At 47.8% G+C, this 8437-nt stretch overlaps 1 protein-coding gene across 1 annotated transcript in view; it reads right to left on the reverse strand.

Annotated features, from left to right (window-relative positions):
- Positions 1 to 8437, reverse strand: part of ADIPOR2 (adiponectin receptor 2) — a 77322-nt gene that overhangs the window by 52765 nt on the left and 16120 nt on the right. The window lies entirely within an intron of this gene.

Genomic DNA, 8437 nt, shown 5'->3' on the forward strand with positions numbered 1-8437 from the left:
TGGTATAACTATTTTTGTTTTTAAAATCAACATGGTTATACCAGCACAACCCCCAGTATAAACAGTTATATTAGTACAGGGGTAGTCAACAGGCGGACTGTGGGCCAAATCCAGACCACCACTTTTGAGTGGACCGCAAAGGTCAAATGGGCTGAAGCCGAGCCAGGGCTCGAACTGCGCCTGCTCTCCAGCGCAGGGCCCCCCCTAGCGCAGCCCCCCTCCCCCAGTAGGGGTCAGGAGATTGGGCTGGGCTGCAGAGCGCAGTATGTCCCTGGGCAGCTGCTTGTGCAGCCACAGCCCCACCAGCTCCGTTCTCCGTCAGCTGGCAGCAACGCAGAGATGGGGCAAGTGGGACATGTGGGCAAACAAGTAGGCGCTGGCATCCAGGCTCAGTTAGGCCTGGTCTACACTAACCCCCCAAGTCGAACTAAGGTATGCAACCTCAGCTACGTGAATAACGTAGCTGAAGTCGACATACCTTAGTTCGAACTTACCGCGGTTCAGACGCGGTCCACACGTGGCAGGCAGGCTCCCCGTCGACTCCGCGGTACTCCTCTCGCCGAGCTGGAGTACCGCAGTCGACGGCGAGCACTTCCTGGTTCGACTTATCGCGTCCAGACCAGACGCGATAAGTCGAACCCAGAACTTCGATCCCCAGCCGCCGAACTAGCGGCTGGGTGTAGACCAGCCCTTAGTGAAGCAGCAAGAGCCACTCCAGGCAGGGTGGGCAGGAGGCTGGCAGGCAATAGGGGGCAGCTAAGCCACCCAGCCCACCAGGTAAGCAGAGCTGTCAAACGCCTCTCAACAGACCAGCCTGCCCCACCACAGGACCTCAAAGACCAGTCGGGAGGGGTGACAGAGCCAGGCCCTGGCTCCCCACCCTAGGGACAGGGAGAGGCCTCCAGGGAGGTACTGACTGACGGGTTGGAGCTGCATCCTGGACCTGCACCAGCTATCCTGCCACCATGACAGGGAGCGGCCTGGGAATCACGGCCAAAGAGAGCTGCAGGGGCAGCGCCTGCGGACGGAGCAGCGCACCGAGCTGCCTGGCCGGCGCCGCATAGGAGCCGGGAGGGCGGACATGTCACTGCTTCTGGGAGCTGCTTGAGGTAAGCACCGCCCAGAGCCTGCATCCCTGACCTCCTCCCATGCCCCAAACCCCTGCCCCAGCTCTGATCCCGCTCTCCGAACCCCTCGGTCCCAGCCCGGAGCACCCTCCTGCATCCCAAACCCCTCATCCCCAGCCCCACCCCCAGAGCCTGCACCCCCAGCCAGAGCCCTCACCCACCCACCCCGCAACCTAAGCCCCCATTTCATGAGCATTCATGGCCTGCCATACAATTTCCATACCCAAATGTGGCCAGTGGCAGATTAATAATTTTGCCACCCCTAGGCTGGGAAATAAATTGCCGCCTGGCCCCGCCCCGACTCCGCCCTTTCCCCACCCCCATTCCAACCCCCTCCCCAAAGTCCCCGCCCCAACTCCGGCCCCTCCCTTCCCCTATTGGATCCCTTCCCCAAATCCCCACCCCCGGCCCCACCTCTTCCCCCAGCATGCGGCCTTCCCCCTCCTCCCCCCTCCCTTCCTGACCCGCGAAACAGCTGTTCGCGGCATAAGCGCTGGGAGGGGAGAGAAACAGGACGTGGCAGCGCGCTTGCAGAGGAGGCGGAGGTGAGCTGGAGCAGGGGGGCGGGGCGCGGAGGGGAGCTTCCGCCTCTGCAAATTTGTCGGCCTAGGCAATAATACGGCGCTGAATGTGGCCCTGAAGACCACAGTTTGCCCACCCCTATGGTAATGCATCTCTGGGTGCTCTGAAGGGGATGATGCACAATGGGCATCTGGCTTCAATCAAGGATTCCTGCACAGTTTCAGATCACAACTGTTTAAAACTGTCTCTGGATTATTGCCCATCTTGTCCACAAACACGTGCCTAATCATTACATGAGCAGCTGTTCTGCTGCCTCTCCACGTGTGCTGCTGTAACACTGTCCACGATCTTAGGATACCTATTCAGAGCTCAAGTAAGAAGTCTTTCCTCCTCTTTGAGAGAAGGACTGGGAAATTACATGGACAGCGTGGTACTTCTGGGAAATCGCCTGGTGTCCCTGAGGTATCCTAAAAGGCTTCTTAAAATCTTATGCATAAACTATTGCTTCTGGGAGTTGTGCAGAAACTGCAGGACAGGTAGCTAGATGATACTCTGCAGTGGCATTAATGTGGGGTGCACAACAAAACGTCAGTGATCCTTAACTTGAAACAAGGCAAACTTGGACATACTACACATTGGTGCTTAAAGTGGCATTATTCCACCAGTTTAATCCTTTAATGTGGTCAGATCACCTGCTCATGTTTTATCGAAAATAGCATACTTCTGGTTTGTTCCTTTCTTGTACTTCCTTCTATTTTAAAAAACTCAGCATGTTGATACACCAGATTTATTTTTCTTGTTTAATTTATACAACTAATATTTCTTCCATTTTGTAATACTAATTTCTCTGCTTATTCTAGTGTTCTTGAGAAAACTAGACTTTTATCATGTGGGAAATAACTAATTCTAAGAATTCTTCCATCTTCCTAGCTACCACACCTCAGATGCGGATTAACTATATTGATGGAAAAATCCTTTGTCTGTAGGAAGAGCGCAGAGCAGGGCAAACCCCTGACTCCGCTCCCCGGCTGGAGCGCCGGAGCAGGGCAAGCCCCTGACCCCACTCCCCAGAGGGAGCTCAAGGGCCGCATTAAAGGTTTGATGGATTGGACGCTGCCCGCGGGCCATAGTTTGCCCACCCCTGCATTACCAGGATGCAGCCTATAGATCATGGGAGGTTCATGAACATTTACATAAGGTGGCCAGGCAAAGTGCATGATATCAGAATTCAAGAACTCTGAACTTCAAGAGTAGGCAAAGAAGAACTATATTTCTACCTAACATGGACAACTTGTGTCCACACTGACATCACAGACCCACCAATGCCATGGTTCACACAAATTTTTCATGACTACACAATGTAGGGAGAGAGCTCAGCTGTATGATTGATAAGCAGCTGCAGGACAGTGATGAGGTATGTGATTCTGGGAGAATGCAAGCAAAATGGAGATATGTTGTTGACCCTCAACACTGTCAATGACTAATGCTGCAAATTATATTTGTTTGCTAAATTTTGCATAACATGGATTAGACCAAAGGCAAAGTCTTCAATGAAGACTGAAAATACCCAAGCAGTTGTAGCTAAGGGAATTGGATATGGACCAACAGTGTGACTCAAGCACTGATAATAGTTTTGTTTATGTATTAAAACATACTTTAATTATGAAATAATTGTGAAGCCATTGATTTGTACTTGCTCAGTTTTGTTTTTCAGATGGGGGTTGTTTGCTGGATGGTTTTGGAATGGATGTGTGTTGTAATAGTGAGGAAGATTATATGTAACTGGAATTGCTGGTTACCACTCTAGAGTTAAGGTTGAGTCAGAAGTTTTCAGTTCAACATGAGTTTTAAACTTATATTTTAAAAGAGTCTTAATAAAATGGCAAGAGACACACAATGTCAGTTTTCTGGTTTGATACAGAAATATAAAAGTGTTCAGCAAAGCTACAAAAAAAAGTTCCAAAATGGATTGCCCCAACTATTTTCAGACATTCTTTGACAGGAAACTAAAGCACTCTTGGATATGTTCTGTGCCAATTAATAAAACAGTAGCTATATATTAGGTCCTGTTTCTTTGTGTCATGATTTTTCACTTTTTTTGCCATAAAGAAGTGTGACAAACCAAACCACTGAGTGCAACAGTGATGCTGGAACAGCTGCTCAAGATAAAAACTCAATCTGGAGGTATATGCAAGTGAGAAGACTTCCCCATCAAATATCTCTGTAGCCTAAAAGAAGTTCCCTGAATTTGGAAAGAGATTGATTTCAAACCTTACCTTTAATAACTAGATTATAATCCCATGTACCTCACTATTATTATTGACCAAGGCCATGAACTCCAGTCTGTTTTTAATAATAGACCATGGGAAAAAACAAGGACACAATTATCTGTAAATTATAGCATGACATACAGGTATCTCATGTTTCAGTCACGGTCATCATCTCCTCCCCACACGTGACTTTGTAGACCTAACCACTGCAGTACATCAAACCCATCTCAAAAAACTTTAGTGACAGCTAAAGTTGAATCAGGATGCACTCCACCAACTCAAAACCCAAGATGGAAAGACTTTTCTGCACTCTGTGCCACTTTTACATTGCACAGAGCAGTGTTTTGCAATTTTTTTGATACCAGAGACCAGCTTGCTGCCTTCCTAAACTGTGTCAGGGAGATCTCAGAGACCAGCAGCAATCCACAGATTGGTCATCAGGGGAGGGGGGGAGGACACAAAACAAAAAAACCCACTAGCCTAGAGCACTCCCATACTTCATAAGGCTTTCACTGCAACCTCCAACAGATACCAAAAAACAATATGCACACCAACTTCAAACTTGCACTCTAGCACAAAAGTTTACTCATAAGCTCAATACTGTTAAGGCAAAACAATTTCCTAAATATATGCAATGTGTGACAGTTAGATTTGAGGAATACAAGTTATGCATTGCTTTGTGTGATCTGTTGGAGGTCTAAGTGAAGGGTTCCGGAGCAGGGGTTCTCAACCTTTTTCTCTCTCTGAGGCCCCCCTTGACATGATATAAAAACTCCAGGGCACAGCAGGGGGGGCACCTCGGGCCAGGGGCCTTGAGCATGGGCGTAGTTTGACTTCTATTTGAGGGGGACAGGGGACAGTGGGGCTCAAGCCACCTCCGCATGGTAGGGTCCAGGGAGAGAGTGCCACCCCCACCCCCGACTCACCTCAGCAGGCCACCCAGCCTGTCTGGGTTGGGGGGGGTGTGCAACCAAAAATTATAACTCAAAGATGGGGGGCTTAGCTCAAAAAGTTTGAAAACATCTTAGGGTGTAGAGAGGGGGTAGCTGGGGGCTGGGTGCAGGCAGGGGGGTAGCTCAGGGTGCAGGGAGGATGTAGCTCAGGGTGCAGGGAGAGGGGTATAAGGGCTGTGTGCTGGGAGGACTACCCTGAGGTCCCTGTTCCCGGAGGGGTCTGCCAGCCATGGAGCCAGGTCTCCCCACCCAGGGGAATCTTATCAGCTGCCTCTGCAGGAGCAAATGGGGCTGAGAGCTGAGAAGCAGCTTCAACTAAGGGCAACAGCAGGAGAGGAGGGAACACTGCCGCTGCCTGCTCCATGGCACCAGCCAGAGCAACAGCTGCCCGTCTTCCCGCCTCCGACCTGTCCAGGGGGTGCGGAGAGGTAATGGGGTGGGGAACTGTAGAGCCACCTCCAGGACTGCCTGCTCTTGCGTTGCAGTTTGGGGGGGGGGGGGGGGGGGGAAATGCCCTCCATGTCCCCAACTCTGCCCATGGGCTCAGGGCTCCTGCCCCACAGGGAGCACCAGGGCTCAGGGATTCAGGCCCGTGCCTTCCAGTTTCAGTCCCACGCCTCCCAGCTTCAGCCCAGTGGGGGGCACTGGGGGGAGGGGTGAAGGTGGCACCGCGGATTGGGGCTTCAGGCCTTCGCTGGGCACCAGGGCTTCAGCCCCGTGCCTCCCAACTTCAGCTCCACGGGGGGCACAGGGGATCAGGGCTTCAACCCTGGGGCCCCGTGGCCTCCTTGAAAGGGCTCATGGACCCCCCATTGAGAACTATTGTTCTAGAGTATTATCAGCAATGTTGTGAGCAATGTGAAAGCAATAAAGAATGCAAGAGATGACTTTTCCTTTAACTTATGTCCATGCGTTTCAGGTTTTGAATTGATGGGGTTTGCCCTTATGCAACCTTAACTGTCACTAACTGAAGTTTGTGTGGGTTTATATAAGGGACTACAGTATCATTGGAGTTGCAAAGTATACAGAGCACTTATTAAAAATAACACACACTCACTTACTTGCAGGCCAACTTGAGACCACCTTTTATGTATATCCTCACCTCAGCCCAGGAGAGGGGAGTAAAAAGATGAACTTTTGAAACAGAGCAGAAGAGGACTATATGTACAAATATCTCAGAATAGAAAAGGAGAGTTGGAACAGATGTGACAAGAGATCACTAAAAACACAAATAATAATGTAGTAGTTTGATAAGTACCAGCCACATCCCTATCTAAAGTTCATACAATAGGTTTCTCACCCCAGCAGTCTGTTGGCAACTGAAGATGGAAAGCCTCGATACTCTCAGTATTCCAAAAATTCAGCTGGACTTGTTATCACTATACTGAAGGGAGAACTTTAAGCTAAGTTGTCTGTCCTTCATGCTATTCATCAAAATAGCCTTTGACTTTGCCTATATACCAAGCAAAGGACTCAACTGACTGCCCAACTGATTTCATTCTTCTCTCAGGAAAAAACTAGTAGAATGCACTTCCTGTGACTTTCCTTAGCAATCTGTATTTGCAGTCAGTATAACATTCTGACACATACTCATTAAATGTCACATTCCTTAAAAAAGTATGACCTCCAATTCAAGATTAAGTAATCCACATACCATATAATTCTCTCCTTTTTCATTATGTTTGCTGACTCACTAATTTGAGAGTGCCAGTAACTCAGTCACAGTAACAATACAGTCATTAGGCAACATTCTAGTGAAAGACAAATAATATAAATGGGTGTTAGTCATCCCCAAGATGTCACCATTATTGCTAGACCACAGACAGTCTCTCAAGTTATACATCTGTAACAGATGTTTACCTACTACCAAGAGCTACTTCTCTCCTAGAAGGGACAATATAAAGTTGGTCTAGCCTATATGATCACCTCATTTTGGTTTCCCCTCCCCCACCCATTGCCAAGGGCACATAGATGGAAGTTGTTCAAGTATTCTGCTTATTTGAATAGATGACATTTTTAGTATGTTTACCGATATGTGCTGAATGCCCTCCCAAAAGGCAACATTATGTGCTATTTACAGTATATTTAAAACTTTAGGTGGGAATGTGTTGATAAAACTCTTAGTGTGGCTGTTGGGATATTGATTGCATATTGGTAACAGTATTGGAATTTGGGATTTTAACTTCTGTAAGTCTTCAAGAGGTTATGTGAACAGAACATTCAGGAGTCTAACTGCTAGATAAATGCTAAGGCATTTACATAAAGAACTACTGAAGTAGAGAGAATAAGTCATGGAGCTTGTAATCATATTTTGTTTGTTGCAACAACTTTATTGTGATGTGTGACAGGAGATTGATTTGGACTGGAAGTTTGATACAACTACATTAAAGAATCAGCTGAAAGCGATTGGTATCAAATAGCATGAGAAGTTACCTTCATCCACAGACAGTGGACTGTACAGTCACTGAATCATAGAAATGTAGAGCTGAAAGGAACCTCAAGAAATCATCCAGTCCAGTCCCCTGAGCTAAGGCAGAACTAAGCAAACTGTCCTAGGCCACTCCGACAGGTGTTTGTCCAACCTGTTCTTAAATACCTCCAATGATACTGATTCCACAACCTCCCTTGGAAGCCTATTCCAGTACTTAACCTGTTCTTTTCCTATTTTGGCTTGTGCTCCTTCCCCTTATTAAATGTTAAATTATGTTAAGTATCTGGTCACAACTAACTTTAGTGAAGACTGAAGCAAAATAGGCATTAAACACTTCAGCCTTCTTAATGCCATCAATTAGCAGCTCTCCTTCCACATTAAGTAGAAGACCCACACTTTCCTTCATCTTATGTATATAAAGAACCTCTTATTGCCTTTTGTGTCCCTTGCTAGGTGTAACTCATTTTGTGCCTTAGCCTTTTTGATTTTGTCCCTACACGCTTGTGCTATTCTTTCGTATATCTCCTTAGCAATTTGTCCGTGTTTCCACTTTTTGTAGGATTCCCTTTTGATTTTCAGGTCATTAAAGAGCTCCTGATAGGAAGAAGCCAATATGGCGCTTTCCTTCGCACTGGGATAGTTTGCAGGAGTGCCTTTATACGGTCTCCTTCAGAAACAGTCAGTCATCTCTCCTGAACTCCTTTAACCCTTAGAAGTTCTTCCCATGGGACCCCTACCTACCTGTTCTCAGTTTGTTAAAGTCTGATTTTTTGAAGCATCCCTGCAACAACTCCAAGACCCTGATTTCCAGTCCAGAAAGATCAGAAGTGGACCCAGGTTACCCACACGATCAGTAAGGTCTGCACTATCAACCCTTAATCTCAGAGGATGTACTTTGGATTTATGCTAAAAGCGATGCACAAGATTGGTGCATCATCTCTGTTCCCCTGACATTGACCCTTTCGTGCCATCCTTCCAAAGTAGTTACTGCACAATGAATACAGTAGAGCAGGGGTCGGCAACCTACGGCACGCATGCCAAACACGGCACACGAGCCGATTCTGAATGGCACGCTGCCTGCCGGTGAGAGGAGGAGGGGCAGAGGGGCCGGAAAGCGCCACGCTGGGGGAAGAA

The sequence above is a fragment of the Terrapene carolina genome, unplaced genomic scaffold (assembly GCF_002925995.2).
Source record: "Terrapene carolina triunguis isolate 2854851 unplaced genomic scaffold, T_m_triunguis-2.0 Scaffold190, whole genome shotgun sequence".
Classification (NCBI taxonomy): domain Eukaryota; kingdom Metazoa; phylum Chordata; order Testudines; family Emydidae; genus Terrapene; species Terrapene triunguis.